Source organism: Falco cherrug, unplaced genomic scaffold, assembly GCF_023634085.1.
Source record: "Falco cherrug isolate bFalChe1 unplaced genomic scaffold, bFalChe1.pri scaffold_197, whole genome shotgun sequence".
Lineage (NCBI taxonomy): Eukaryota > Metazoa > Chordata > Aves > Falconiformes > Falconidae > Falco > Falco cherrug.
In genome coordinates, this window is record NW_026599377.1 from 112,231 (window position 1) to 129,206 (window position 16,976).

The window sequence follows — 16,976 nt, forward strand, 5'->3', positions numbered from 1 at the left end:
TGTACCACAAAAGTTGTGCTGCCTGCTTTCTGGGCTGAGATGGGCAACCGCTGAATTTTGGACTTGGCTGGAGAAAAACTGTTCCAAGGCACACCCCATGCACAACTCCACCGGGGAAGGTGCCAGAAGAGAGTTCTGTTGGTAGTTTTCACACGGCCCCGGTAGCCAGATGAAATGCACCACAAAAGTTGTGCTACCTGCTTTCTGGGCTGAGATGGGGAACCGCTGACTTTTCGACTCAGCTGGAGACAGACTGTTCCAAGGCACAACCCATGCACAGCTCCACCGTGGAAGGTGTCAGGAGAGAATTCTTTTTCTACTTCTCACACTGCCCCAGTAGCCAGATGAAAGGCACCACAAAAGTTGTGCTACCTGCTTTCGGGGCTGAGATGGGAACCGCTGACTTTTGGACTCGGATGGAGAAAACTGTTCCAAGGCACACCCCATGCACAACTCCACCGGGGAAGGTGCCAGAAAGGATTTGTGTTGGTAGTTCTCACACTGCCCCTGTAGCCATATGAAAGACACCACAAAAGTAGGACTACATGCTTTCCGGGCTGAGATAGTGAATCGCTGACTTTTCGACTCGGCTGGAGACAAACTGTTCCAAGGCACACCCCATGCACAACTCCACCGGGGAAGGTGCCAGGAAGGAGTAATTTGGGTAGTTCTCACACTGCCCCGGTAGCCACATGAAAGACTTAAAAAAAGTTGTGCTACCTGCTTTCTGGGCTGAGATGGGAACAGCTGACTTTTGGACTCGGACGGAGAAAACTGTTCCAAGGCACTACCTATGCACAACTCCATCGGGGAAGGTGCCAGAAAGGAGTTCTGCTTGTAGTTCTCACAGTGCCCCAACAGCCAGCTGAAAGACACCACAAAAGTTGTTCTACTTGCTTTCCCAGCTGAGATGGGGAATCGCTGAATTTTGGACTCGGCTGGTGACAAAATGTTCCAAACACACCCCATGCACAACTCCACCGGGGAAGGTGCCAGAGAAAGGATTTCTGTTGGTAGTTCTTACACTGCCCTGGAAGCCAGATGAAAGGCACCACAAAAGTTGTGCTACCTGCTTTCTGGGCTGAGATGGGGAACCGCTGACATTTGGATTAGGCTGGAGACAAACTGTTCCAAGACACTGGCCATGCACAACTCCACCGGGGAAGGTTCCAGGAAGGAATTCTATCAATAGTTCTCCAAGTGCCTTGATAGCCAGATGAAAGGCACCACAAAAGTTGGGCTACTTGATTTCTGGGCTGATATGCGGAACCGCTGAATTTTTCACTCGGCTGGAGAAATACTGTTCCAAGGCACAACCCATGCAGAACTCCACCGGGGATGGTGCCAGAAAGGAGTTCTGTTGGTAGTTCTCACACTGCCCCGGTAGCCAGATGAAAGGCACCACAAAAGTTGTGCTACCTGCTTTCTGGGCTGAGATGGGGAACCGCTGACTTTTGGACTCGGCTGGAGACAAACCTTTCCAAGGAGGAACTCCATTGTGGACTGTGCCAGAAAAGACTACTGCTGGTAGTTCTCACAATGTCCCGGTAGCCACATGAAAGACTTAAAAAAGTTGTGCTACCTGCTTTCTGGGCTGAGATGGGGAACCGCTGACTTTTTGACTCGGCTGGAGACAAACTGTTCCAAGACACTACCCATGCACAACTCCACCGGGGAAGGTGCCAGAGAAAGGTTTTGTGTTGGTAGTTCTTACACTGCCCCGGTAGCCAGATGAAAGACTTAAAAAAAGTTATGCTACCTGCTTTCAGGGCTGGAATGGGGAATCGCTGACTTTTGGACTCAGCTCGAGACAAACTGTTCCAAGGCACACCCCATGCACAGCTCCAACGGGGAAGGTGCCAGAAAGGAGTTCTGTTGGTTGTTCTCACACTGCCCCTGTAGCCAGCTGATAGGCAGCACAAAAATTGTGCTACATTAATTCTGGGCTGAGATGGGAACAGCTGACTTTTGGGCTCGGACGGAGAAAACTGTTCCAAGGCACTACCTATGCACAACTCCACCGGGGAAGGTGCCAGAAAGGAGTTCTGTTGGTTATTCTCACACTGCCCCTGTAGCCACAGGGAAGACAGCACAAAAGTTGTTCTGCCTGCTTTCTGGGCTGAGATGGGGAACCACTGACTTTTGGACTCGGCTGGTGACAAACTGTTCCAAGGCACACCCCATGCACTTACTCCACCCGGGAAGGTGCCAGGAAAGAATTCTATCGATAGTTTTCCAATTGCCTTGATAGCCAGATGAAAGGCACCACAAAAGTTGGGCTACCTGCTTTCTGGGCTGAGATGGGAACAGCTGACTTTTGGACTCGGCTGGAGACAAACTCTTCCAAGGCACACCCCATGCACAATTCCACCGGCGAAGGCACCAGAGAAAGGATTTCTGATGGCAGTTCACATCCTGCCAGGATAGACAGATGAAAGGCACCACAAAAGTTGTGCTACATGATTTCTGGGCTGAGATGGGAACAGCTTACTTTTGGACACGGACGGAGAAAACTGTTCCAAGGCACTACCTATGCACAAATCCAACGGGGAAGGTGCCAGAAAGGAGTTCTGTTAGTTGTTCTCACACTGCCCTGGTAGGCAGCTGAAAGGCACCACAAAAGTTGCTCTACCTGCTTTCTGGGCTGAGATGGGGAACCGCTGACTTTTGGACTCGGCTGGAGACAAACTCTTCCAAGGCACACCCCATGCACAATTCCACCGGGGAAGAAGCCTGGAAGGAATTCTGCTTGTAGTTCTCATACTGCCGCGGTAGCCAGATGAAAGGCACCACAAAAGTTGTGCTACCTGCTTTCTGGGCTGAGATGGGCAACCGCCTGCAGGAGCGGGCTGGAAACTAGGACCATGCGTGGCAATCAGTTAGCTGAGGGGAATGTGCTTGAGCTTGTCTAGACAACAATTAACATGATGAGACGTGTTTACAGAGCACAGGGGAGCGGGAAAGGATGGTGCCAAGGAAAGGTAACACCTTGCTGTTAATTGCTGGTAGTTAACCAACAATCAGGGATTGCCTAGTATGCAAGGCTTAGCTTCAAGAACCAATCTTTTTAAAACGCGCAGCTTCTGAAAGTGTATAAAAACGCATGCTTCTGTACAATAAATTGACATTTGCTTGCATCAAGCTGCGCCCCGTCTCTTCATTCACCGCAACCGCTGACTTTTGGACTCGGCTGGAGACAAACTGTTCCAAGGCACATCCCATGCACAATTCCACCGGGGAATGTGCCTGGAAGGAATTCTGCTTATAGTTCTCATACTGCACCGGTAGGCAGCTGAAAGGCACCACAAAAGTTGTGCTACCTGCTTTCTGGGCTGAGATGGGGAATCGCTGAATTTTGGACTCGGCTGGAGACAAACTCTTCCAAGGCACACCCCATGCACAACTCCACCGGCGAAGGTGCCAGAGAAAGGATTTCTGTTGGCAGTTCTCATACTGCCAGGATAGCCAGATGGAAGGCACTACAAAAGTTGGGCTACCTGCTTACTGGGCTGAGATGGGAACAGCTGACTTTTGGACACGGACGGAGAAAACTGTTCCAAGGCACACCCCATGGACAACTCCACCGGGGAAGGTGCCAGAAAGGATTTGTGTTGGTAGTTCTTACACTGCCCTGGAAGCCAGATGAAAGGCACCACAAAAGCTGTACTACATGATTTCTGGGCTGAGATGGGGAACAGCTGACATTTGGACTCGGCTGGAGACAGACTGTTCCAAGGCACTACCCATGCACAACTCCACCGGAGAAGGTGCCAGAAAGGAGTTCTGTTGGTTGTTCTCACACTGCCCCAACAGCCAGATGAAAGGCAGCACAAAAATTGTGCTACCTGCTTTCTGGGCTGAGATGGGAACAGCTGACTTTTGGACTCGGACGAAGACAAACTGTTCCAAGGCACTACCTATGCACAACTCCACCGGGGAAGGTGCCAGAAAGGAGTTCTGTTAGTTGTTCTCACACTGCCCCTGTAGCCAGCTGAAATGTACCACAAAAGTTGGTCTACCTGCTTTCAGGGCTGAGATGGGGAACCTCGCAATTAACAAGCAAAAAAGAGGAGGATAGAGAATGTCTGAAGTGTAAAACTGTACGGAACAAAGACAGTGGGTTATTTTGACATTGATAATATGTCTTAGTTGGTTTTTTATTTGTTCTATTACTTGTGCCTTGTTTTTGCTCGGTTTCAGGGGTTCTTTTGCGCAACAGGAAGGGGGAGATGCAGGAGCAGGATGCAAACTAGGACCATGCGTGGCAATCAGTTAGCTGAGGGGAGTGTGCTCGAGCTTGTCTAGACAGCAATCAACATGATGAGATTGTCTAGACAGCAATTAACATGATGAGGCATGTTTGCAGAGCACAGGGGTGTGGGAAACGGATGGCGCCAACGTTGGAGCCAAGGAAAGGCAACACCTTGCTGTTAATTAGCCGCCAATCAGGGATTGCCTAGTATGCAAGGCTTAGCCTCAAGAACCAATTAGTTTAAAACGCGCAGCCTTTGAAAGTGTATATAAAGTCGTGCTCCTGTACAATAAACTGACATTTGCTTGCATCAAGCTGCGTCCCGTCTCCTCATTCACCGCAAATTGGTGACCCCGACGTGATGCATTTAAGGATCTGATGTGAAGGGCTCTCGAATCGCCTATCTGAGCGACATGCAGCGAATCCTACAGAACTTTGAATGATCTGCTGAAAGGAAGCAGGAGCCGGCCAGAAATCCCTCCGGAGGTGAGAGGTGAGCTGTGGGAAATCCATAATGGGGAATCAGGTTTCGTCCCCAGAAGGAGACGTTTATGAGCTTATGAAAGGTCTTCTTAATAAACATAAGAAAAATATCTCTGGACAAGACCTTAAAGCAATGCTCAGGTGGGTGCAAGTAAATATGCCCACAGTGGCTGCATCTACAATTTTTACGCGGGAACTTTGGGATGACACAGGGGTGAAATTATGGGATTCTGCGACGAAAGTCAATATTGAGTCCCACCGTCTGCTTTCTTCATGGAGAGTTATTTTTGAGACTATGAAAGCAGAGGAAGGAGAGGAGGAGGAATCGCAAGCTCCTACAGCTCTTTCCTCATCAGCCTCTAAGTCACAGTGCTCTAGACCCCTGGGTGTCAATGCAGTGGGGTATCCGCCAGAAGAAGATCCTTTTGACCCAGGACTGATAGACCGTGAAAAAGAACCTGATTTACACCCTCCTGATCTACGTGATGTGTGGACAAAAATAAAGAAACAAGCCTTAAAGGAGGGGGATTTGGACATGGCTAAAACTATAGTTGCTCCGGTCTTGTATTCTCAGGGTCGAGCAGGGGGAGCACGATGGGAGGCTCTTTCTTTTTCGGTTGTTAAAGAACTGCGCCGCACAGTTACGGAACATGGTATTTCTTCTCCCTATTTTATAAGCCTGTTATCTTCTGTGTTTGACACTTATATCATGACTCCTCATGATTTGAAATCTTTAGCACGATTGTTACTAACCCCGACTCAGTACACGTTATGGGAGTCGCATTGGAGAGGAGGACTGCAAGCACTCCTGCTCACGTACGTTAACTATAATGATGCTGCATTAGCTGCACTGACAATAGAGCATCTTATGGGCACCGGGGCACGTGCTGATCCGGTAACACAGGCTCAACACTGCCCCCGTGCGGCTCTCGAGGCAATTAGAGAAGAGGCGAAAAAGGCTTTTTTCCAGGTTCCTGATGTACAAAAGCCACAAAAACCTTTTACTAACATCACTCAGGAGTCTCGAGAACCTTATATGCAGTTTATTGATAGACTAAAACAGGCTTTGGAACGTCAAGTAGATAATGCGGAAGCTCGGGATGTATTGCTAACAAAACTAGCTGTTGAAAATGCTAATGCTGATTGTAAAAGGCTCTTGAAGTCTCTTCCCAACCCAAACCCCACTCTGGTGGAAATGGTGGAAGCATGTAACCGAATTGGTACGGTTGACCATAAGTTTGAAGCTATGACTGCTGCTTTTGCAACGATGCGTGGTGCGGGGAATTGCTATGGTTGTGGTAAGCCTGGTCATTTAAAGAGAAATTGTCTTGCGCGGGCTGCAGGGCATAAACAACAACCTCCTGGTCCTGGAGTTTGTCTGACATGTCGGAAAGGGCGTCATTATGCTAATCAATGTCGATCTAAGTATGATTTCCAGGGACAACCGATACAGGGAAACCGACCGCAGAGCGCGGGGCAGCGACGCACGCAGACACAAATGCCACAGCTGACATTTCAACAAGCTCGGAGAGAAGTACCGACACCTCAAGTCCCTGTCCAGCAACCTCAGGCAGCGCAGGATTGGACCTGGCAACCTCACACACAGTAACGTTGCTCGATTCCTCGGTTCATTTATTATCAACAAATGTCAAAGGACCATTACCCCCTGATACACAGGCTCTATTAATTGGTAGATCTTCCACAACATTGTCTGGTCTATTTGTTTTACCAGGTGTTATTGACTCTGACAGTGTGGACGAAATCAAAATTATGGCATGGACTCCATTTCCACCTTGTACGATACCTCAAGGTAGTAGAATAGCGCAATTGATTTTGATCCCGGCAGGGGTAAGCTCTCTTACCTCTGATCACCCTCCGCAGAGGAGAGGAGGTTTTGGATCTACAGGGTTACCTCACATTTTGTGGGTACAATCTATTTCTCCACAGCGACCTATGTATCAGTGTACCCTTATTTACAATGACCAACAAATAGCACTAAATGGGATCATTGACACTGGAGCTGATGTCACAGTAATTTCTCAAGCCAAATGGCCTCCGCAATGGCCACTGACTAATGTCTCTCAGGCACTGGCTGGGATAGGGGGGACCGGTAATAGTCGTCAGTTTGGAACTAATTCAAATTCAAGGACCAGAGGGACATGTGGCTTCTGTTAAACCTTTTGTGCTGCCTGTCCCTATGGTTTTGTGGGGACGTGATGTATTGTCACAATGGGGAATGTCTATCCGTACACATTTTTAGATGGGGCCATTGAAGTGCGCGACACCCTAAAAATAACCTGGAAGACTGATGTTCCTATTTGGGTGGATCAATGGCCCCTTCCTTTGGAAAAACTTCGCGCACTTCAAAACTTAGTCTCAGAACAACTGTCCAAAGGACACATTGTGCCCTCTACCAGCCCATGGAATTCACCAGTTTTTGTTATTAAAAAACAAACTGGCAAGTGGCGCTTGCTCCATGATCTCAGAAAAATTAATGATGCTATGGAAGATATGGGAGCCCTCCAACCCAGGCTCCCGTCTCCAACTATGATCCCTCGACACTGGCATCTAACTGTCATAGATCTTAAAGATTGTTTTTTCAGTATCCCATTGCATCTAGATGATGCCCCGAAATTTGCCTTTTCAATTCCAAGCATCAACATGCAAGCTCCGTTGCAGAGATATCAGTGGGTTGTACTGCCACAAGGTATGAAAAATAGCCCTACAATGTGTCAATGGTATGTTGCAAAAATACTCAGTCCTGTCCGAAATGCTATGCCTACTGTGTCATTGTATCATTATATGGATGACCTTTTAGTGGCAGCACAACATCACGAAGTCATGGAGAAAGCTGTAGCCCTTGTCACAGATGCCGTGAATTCGGCAGGTCTCTGTATAGCAACAGAAAAGGTCCAGAAGTTTCCCCCTTGGAAATATCTGGGCTGGCGAATAAAAGCACAAACTATTATTCCTCAACCATTGCAGATCAATACCAATGTAAGAAACCTGCATGATGCACAAAAATTACTGGGAACAATAAATTGGGTTCAACCATTATTGGGAATTTCTAATACAGACTTGGGTCCTCTGTTTGACCTACTAAAAGGGGACACTAATCTTTGTTCTCCAGGTAATCTTAACCCTGAAGCAGATACATCTTTACAAAAAGTTGCCTCGGCTATCGCTTCTCAACAGGCCCACCGATGGGCCCCTGAACTACCTTTTTACTTGATTATTTTAAACCCTGTACGACAGCCATATGCCCTGATATTTCAATGGGACCTTCAGAACTCAGACCCCCTGTTAATTATTGAATGGATCTTTTTACCTAACCAGCCTACAAAAACTATTTTGACACAACATGAAATGTTTGCCTCTCTGATTGTTAAAGCTAGATCATGCCTGTTAACCTTTTCTGGGAAGGATTTTGTCTGTATTTGTCTACCAATAACAACAGTATACTTACAATGGCTTTATCAGCAATCAGACACCTTTGTTATGGCACTTGCTGACTATACAGGTCAAATAACTTCCCATCCACCTTCACACAAACTGTTTAACATTGATTTTCGTCTGATGTTAAAACCCAGAAGAAGCGAACAACCCTTACAGGCGCTTACTGTCTTTACAGACGGATCAGGCAAATCACATAAATCTGTTCTTCTGTGGTGGGATGATCAACGGAGACAATGGGATTCGGATATAGAGACAGTCTCCGGTTCACCTCAAATAGTAGAACTGAATGCAGTTGTTCGTGTTTTCCAAAAATGGAACGTACCACTCCACCTTGTTACTGATTCTGCTTATGTTGCAGGTATTGTTCCACGAGCTGAAGCTTCTGTGCTGCGGAATGTTTCACATTCACAACTCTTTACCCTGTTACAGGAACTTATTTTCCTTTTGGACTCTCGATCTGCGCCTTATTTTGTTATGCATATTAGGTCTCATACCTCACTACCTGGTTTTCTTGCAGAAGGCAATCGACGAGCTGATCTATTGACGTTACCAGTTCAAGTACTGCCAGACCGTATTGCACAAGCTAAACTAAGTCACTCTTTTTTCCATCAAAATGCTGGAGCTCTTAAGCGACAGTTTGACCTTACTTCTCAACAAGCATCAAATATTATTGCTGTCTGTCCTGATTGCCAAAAACATTCTTTCCCATCAATTGCTACAGGAATTAATCCTAGAGGATTACAAAGCCTACAATTATGGCAAACAGATGTCACACATTATTCTGAATTTGGTAACCTTAAATATATCCACTCCTCCATTGATACATTTTCAGGTGCCGTGTTTGCCTCTTGTCACACAGGAGAAAAGGCACGAGATGTTTGTAGACATCTAATGCGTGCTTTTGCTACATTGGGTATTCCCTTAAAGATAAAGACAGATAATGGTCCAGCTTATGTTTCAACCACTATAAAAACCTTTTTTGCCCTATGGGGTATAAATCATATTACTGGCATTCCTCATTCCCCCACCGGTCAATCTCTCATTGAACGGTCTCATCAGTCTCTAAAGCGTTTATTACAACAACAAAAAGGGGGAATGGGAATGGCTATTCCGGAGGAACGGTTACAGAAAGCGTTGTATGTTTTTAATTTTTTGAATTGATCTTTAATAGATAGCGACCCACCGATAGTTCGACATTTCACTGCAAATGCCTCCTTCGAGGCACGGGTTAAAGCCCCAGTATTGGTCCGAGATCCAGAAACAGGTAAAATTATGGGACCATATCCTCTTGTTACATGGGGAAAAGGTTATGCTTGTGTCTCTACAGAAAAAGGACCTAGATGGATCCCAGCGAAGAATGTACGACTCTTCCGTGAACCTTTATTGCAGACAACTGATACCGACACCGACCCTACAGAATGAAATAAAAACTGTGTGAAGATTACTGTTTAGATATAGTTATGTAACTACATGAATGGTTTCTGCCCTGAGCCTGGTGGAGCATACAGCTGCGGTTTGTGTCCGGGCTCAGAGATGTAAATAGGGGCTTCTCTGTTATGGTAAAAGTGTTTCTCTTTGCATAAAAAAAGAGAAGGAATGAAGGGAATGACCCCGAGGTATGTTCAGAGAAGGCATGCGATGTTTCCAACTTTTTGACTGAACCAGTTCTTGTTTGGTGTGCCCTTCCACCTATGTATAATGTTAATCCAAAAGAAGCTGATATTGTTTACACTTTGAATGTCGATAATTGTCTTTCTGTAGATGCTAATGTAGTAGGAGGCTATGATGGGAACGTGTCGCACGGTTCTTCTCTTATCCAGAGTAACAGCAGGGAAAGCATTAAAGAGTTAAATCACCTTGTTTGGTAGGCAGTTAAGAATGTGAGTCAAAATTGCCACTGCCTTTGTTGTTGGTTCAGGGACATGGCTGTGAGGATTTGGATGGTATGTGCTGCGTGCATTTTAGGCGCCCCACTGCAGCAACATGTTATCAAAATCTGAGAAAATGTCAGCCTTTTTGGCATCCATTCACTCAACTGGCAGTATTGTTTGTTTGCTATTACCTTGGTTGCTGTCATGTTTGCAAGGGCCCTGCAGAACATGGCAAACCTGGTACTAGCTGTTCAAAAACCAAAAGGGGAAATTGTAAAATTGTACGGAACAAAGACAGTGGGTTATTTTGACATTGATAATATGTCTTAGTTGGTTTTTTATTTGTTCTATTACTTATACCTTGTTTTTACTCATTCGGTTTCAAAGGTTCTTTTTGTGCAACAGGAAGGGGGAGATGCAAGAGTGGGCTGGAAACTAGGACCATGCGTGGCAAACAGCTGAGGGGAATGTGCTCGAGCTTGTCTAGACACAATTAACATGATGGGGCATGTTTACAGAGCACAGGGGAGTGGGAGACGGATGGCGCCAAGGATGGCGCCAAGGAAAGGCAGCACCTTGCTGTTAATTGATGGCAGTTCACCACCAATCAGGGATTGCCTAGGATGCAAGGCTTAGCTTCAAGAACCAATCTTTTTAAAACGCGCAGCTTCTGAAAGTGTATATAACCTCGTGCTTCTGTACAATAAATTGACATTTGCTTGCATCAAGCTGCGCCCCGTCTCTTCATTCGCCGCAACCGCTGACTTTTGGACTCGGCTGGAGACAAACTGTTCCAAGGCACATCCCATGCACAATTCCACCGGGGAAGGTGCCAGGAATGAATTCTTTGGTAGTCCTCACACAGCCCTGGTAGCCAGATGAAAGACACCGCAAAAGTTCTTTTCCCTGCTTTCTGGGCTGAGATGGGGAAGCTCTGAATTTTAGACTTGGCTGGAGACAAACTGTTCCAAGGCACATCCCATGCACAATTCCACCGGGGAATGTGCCTGGAAGGAATTCTGCTTATAGTTCTCATACTGCACCGGTAGGCAGCTGAAAGGCACCACAAAAGTTGTGCTACCTGCTTTCTGGGCTGAGATGGGGAACCGCTGAATTTTGGACTCGGCTGGAGACAAACTCTTCCAAGGCACACCCAATGCACAACTCCACCGGCGAAGGTGCCGGAAAAAGGATTTCTGTTGGCAGTTCTCATACTGCCAGGATAGCCAGATGAAAGGCACCACAAAAGTTGGGCTACCTGCTTACTGGGCTGAGATGGGAACAGCTGACTTTTGGACACGGACGGAGAAAACTGTTCCAAGGCACTACCCATGCACAATTCCAACGGGGAAGGTGCCGGAGAAAGGATTTCTGTTGGTAGTTCTCACACTGCCCTGGAAGCCAGATGAAAGGAACCACAGAAGCTGTACTACATGATTTCTGGGCTGAGATGGGGAACAGCTGACATTTGGACTCGGCTGGAGACAGACTGTTCCAAGGCACTACCCATGCACAACTCCACCGGAGAAGGTGCCAGAAAGGAGTTCTGTTGGTTGTTCTCACACTGCCCCAACAGCCAGATGAAAGGCAGCACAAAAATTGTGCTACATGATTTCTGGGCTGAGATGGGAACAGCTGACTTTTGGACTCGGACAGAGACAAACTGTTCCAAGGCACTACCTATGCACGACTCCACCGGGGAAGGTGCCAGAGAAAGGATTTCTGTTGGTAGTTCTCACACTGCCCTGGAAGCCAGATGAAAGGCACCACAAAAGTTGTGCTACCTGCTTTCTGGGCTGAGATGGGGAACAGCTGAATTTTGGACTCGGCTGGTGACAAACTGTTCCAAGGCACACCCCATGCACAATTCCAACGGGGAAGGTGCCAGGAAGGAATTCTGCTTGTAGTTCTCATACTGCCGCGGTAGCCAGATGAAAGGCACCACAAAAGTTGTGCTACCTGCTTTCTGGGCTGAGATGGGGAACCGCTGAATTTTGGACGTCTGCCGGAGACAAACTGTTCCAAGGCACACCCCATGCACAATTCCAACGGGGAAGGTGCCAGGAAGGAATTCTGCTTGTAGTTCTCATACTGCCGCGGTAGCCAGATGAAAGGCACCACAAAAGTTGTGCTACCTGCTTTCTGGGCTGAGATGGGGAACCGCTGAATTTTGGACTCGGCTGGAGACAAACTGTTCCAAGGCACAACTCCATTCTGGAATGTGCCAAAAAGGAGTTCTGTTGGTAGTTCTCACGAAGCCCCCGTAGCCAGATGAAAGGCACCACAAAAGTTGTCCTACCTGCTTTCTGGACTGAGATGGGGAACCTCTGAATTTTGGACTCGGCTGGTGACAAACTGTTCCAAGGCACACCCCATGCACAACTCCACCGGGGAAGGTGCCAGAAAGCAGTTCTGTTGGTAGTTTTTACATTGCTCCGGTAGGCATCTGAAAGGCACCACAAAAGTTGTTCTTTCTGCTTTCTTGGCTGAGATGGGAACAGCTGACTTTTGGACTCGGCTGGAGACAAACTGTTCCAAGGCACTACCTATGCACAACTCCACCGGGGAAGGTGCCATAAAAGACTTCCATTGGTATTTCTTACACTACCTTGGTAGGCAGCTGAAAGGCACCACAGAACTTGTTCTACCTGCTTTCTGGGCTAGAGATGGGGAATGGCTGAATTTTGGTCTTCGCTGGTGACAAAAAGTTCCAAACACACCCCATGCACAACTCCACCGGGGAAGGTGCCATACAGGAGTTCTCTTGGTAGTTTTTACACTACCCCGGTAGACAGCTGAAAGGCATCACAAAAGTTGTTCTACCTGCTTTCTGGGCTGAGATGGGGAAAGGCTGAATTTCGGACCCGACACGTGACAAAATGTTCCAAACACACCCCATGCACAACTCCACCGGGGAAGGTGCCATAAAAGACTTCCATTGGTATTTCTTACACTACCCCGGTAGGCAGCTGAAAGGCACCAAAAAACTTGTTCTATCTGCTTCCTGGGCTGAGATGGGGAACCGCTGACTTTTGGAGTCGGCTGGTGACAAAATGTTCCAAACACACCCCATGCACAACTCCAACGGGGAAGGTGCCAGAAAGGAGTTATTTTGGTAATTCTTACATTGCTGCAATAGGCAGCTGAAAGGCACCACAAATGTTGTTCTACCTGGTTTCTGGGCTAGAGATGGGGAACCGCTGAGTTTTGGAGTCGGCTGGTGACAAAATGTTCCAAACACACCCCATGCACAACTCCACTGGGGAAGGTGCCAGAAACGTGTTCTGTTGGTAGTTTTTACACTACCCCGGTATGCATTTGAAAGGCACCACAAAAGTTGTTCTACCTGCTTTGTGGGCTGAGGTGGGGAATGGCTGAATTTTGGACTCGGCTGGTGACAAAATGTTCCAAACACACCCCATGCACAACTCCACCGGGGAAGGTGTCAGAAAGGATTTCTGTTGGTAGATTTTACACTACTTGGGTAGCCATTTGAAAGGCACCACCAAAGTTGTTCTACCTGCTTTCTGGGCTGAGATGGGGAACCGCTGAATTTTGGACTTGGCTGGTGACAAAAAGTTCCAAACACACCCCATGCACAACTCCACCGGGGAAGGTGCCATAAAAGACTTCCATTGGTATTTCTTACACTACCTTGGTAGGCAGCTGAAAGGCACCACAGAACTTGTTCTACCTGCTTTCTGGGCTAGAGATGGGGAATGGCTGAATTTTGGTCTTCGCTGGTGACAAAAAGTTCCAAACACACCCCATGCACAACTCCACCGGGGAAGGTGCCAGACAGGAGTTCTCTTGGTAGTTTTTACACTACCCCGGTAGACAGCTGAAAGGCATCACAAAAGTTGTTCTACCTGCTTTCTGGGCTGAGATGGGGGACCGCTGAATTTTGGACTCGGCTGGTGACAAAATGTTCCAAACACACCCCATGCACAACTCCACCGGGGAAGGTGCCATAAAAGACTTCCATTGGTATTTCTTACACTACCCCGGTAGGCAGCTGAAAGGCACAAAAAACTTGTTCTATCTGCTTCCTGGGCTGAGATGGGGAACCGCTGACTTTTGGACTCGGCTGGTGACAAAATGTTCCAAACACACCCCATGCACAACTCCACCGGGGAAGGTGCCAGAAACGTGTTCTGTTGGTACTTTTTACACTACCCCGGTATGCATTTGAAAGGCACCACAAAAGTTGTTCTACCTGCTTTGTGGGCTGAGATGGGGAATGGCTGAATTTTGGAGTCGGCTGGTGACAAAATGTTCCAAACACACCCCATGCACAACTCCACCGGGGAAGGTGTCAGAAAGGATTTCTGTTGGTAGATTTTACACTACTTGGGTAGCCATTTGAAAGGCACCACCAAAGTTGTTCTACCTGCTTTCTGGGCTGAGATGGGGAACCGCTGAATTTTGGACTTGGCTGGTGACAAAATGTTCCAAACACACCCCATGCACAACTCCACCGGGGAAGGTGCCATAAAAGACTTCCATTGGTATTTCTTACACTACCCCGGTAGGCAGCTGAAAGGCACCAAAAAACTTGTTCTATCTGCTTCCTGGGCTGAGATGGGGAAAGGCTGAATTTTGGAGTCGGCTGGTGACAAAATGCTCCAAACACACCCCATGCACAACTCTACCGGGGAAGGTGCCAGAAATGAGTTCTGTTGGTAGTTTTTACACTACCCCTTTAGGCAGTTGAAAGGCACCACAAAAGTTGTTCTATCTGCTTCCTGGGCTGAGAATGGGAAAGGCTGACTTTTGGACTCGGCTGGTGAACAAAATGCTCCAAACAGACCCCATGCACATCTCCAACGGTGAAGGTGCCAGAGAAAGGATTTCTGTTGGTAGTTCTTACTACTGCCCTGCAAGCCAGATGAAATGCACAAAAAATTTTTGCTACCAGCTTTCTGGGCTTAGATGGGCAACCGCTGACATTTGGACTCGGTCGGAGACAAAATTTTCCAAGGCACACCCATGAACAAATCCACAGGGGGAAGGTGCCAGAAAGGAGTTCTGTTGCTAGTTCTCACACTGCCCTGGTAGCCAGATCAAGTCACCACAAAAGTTGTGGTACCTGCTTTCTTGGCTGAGATTGGGAACTGCTGAATTTTGTGCTCGACTGCAGACAAACTCTTCCAAGGCACACCCCATGCACAACTCCACCGGGGAAGGTGCCAGACAGGAGTTCTCTTGGTAGTTTTTACACTACCCCGGTAGGCAGCTGAAAGGCACCACAAAAGTTTTTCTACCTGCTTTCTGGGCTGAGATGGGGAACCGCTGAATTTTGGACTCGGCTGGTGACAAAATGTTCCAAACACACCCCATGCACAACTCCACCGGGGAAGGTGCCATAAAAGACTTCCATTGGTATATCTTACACTACCCCAGTAGGCAGCTGAAAGGCACCAAAAAACTTGATCTATCTGCTTCCTGGGCTGAGATGGGGAACCGTTGAATTTTGTATTCGGCTGGTGAACAAAATGCTCCAAACACACCCCATGTAATACTCTACCGGGGAAGGTGCCAGAAATGAGTTCTGTTGGTAATTTTTACATTGCTCCGGTAGGCAGCTGAAAGGCATCACAAAAGTTGTTCTACCTGCTTTCTGGGCTGAGATGGGGAACCGCTGACTTTTGGACTCGGCTGGTGACAAAATGTTCCAAACACACCCCATGCACAACTCCACCGGGGAAGGTGCCAGAAACGAGTTCTGTTGGTAGTTTTTACACTACTTGGGTAGGCATTTGAAAGGCACCACAAAAGTTGTTCTACCTGCTTTCTGGGCTGAGATGGGGAAAGGCTGAATTTTGGACTTGGCTGGTGAAAAATGTTCCAAACACACCCCATGCACAACTCCACCGGGGAAGGTGCCATAAAAGACTTCCATTGGTATTTTTACACTACCCCGGTAGGCAGCTGAAAGGCACCACAAAAGTTGTTCTACCTACTTAATGGGCTGAGATGGGGAAGCGCTGAATTTTGGACTTGGCTGGTGACAAAATGTTCCAAACACACCCCATGCACAACTCCACCGGGGAAGGTGCCAGACAGGAGTTCTGTTGGTACCTTTTACACTACCCCGGTGGGCAGCTGAAAGGCATCACAAAAGTAGGGCTACCTGCTTTCTGGACTGAGATGGGGAACCGCTGAGTTTTGGACTCGGCTGGTGACAAAATGTTCCAAACACACCCCATGCACAACTCCACCGGGGAAGGTGCCAGAAACGAGTTCTGTTGGTAGTTTTTACACTACTTGGGTAGGCATTTGAAAGGCACCACAAAAGTTGTTCTACCTGCTTTCTGGGCTGAGATGGGGGACCGCTGAATTTTGGACTCGGCCGGAGACAAAATTTTCCAAGGCACTACCCATGCACAACTCCACCGGGGAAGGTGCCAGAGAAAGGATTTCTGTTGGTATTTTTTACTCTGCACTGCAAGCCAGATGAAAGATTTAAAAAAAGTTGTGCTACCTGCTTTCTGGGCTGAGATGGGGAACCGCTGACTTTTAAACTCGGCTGGATACCAACTGTTCCAAGCACACCCATGCACAACTCCAGCGGCGAAGGTGCCAGAAAGGAGTTCTCTTGGTAGTTCTCACACTGACGGGGTAGCCACCAGAATAGCACCAAAAAAGTAGGGCTACCTGATTTCTTGGCTAAGATGGGCTACCGCTGACTTTTGGACTCGGCTGGAGACAACCTGTTCCAAGGCACACCCATGCACAACTCCCCCGGGGAAGGTGCCAGAGAAAGGATTTCTGTTGGTAGTTTTTACACTGCCCCGGTAGCCAGATGAAATGCACAACAAAAGTTGTGCTACCTTCTTTCTGGGCTGAGATGGGCAACCGCTGACTTTTGGACTTTGCTGGAGAAAAACTGTTCCAAGGCCCACCCCATGCAC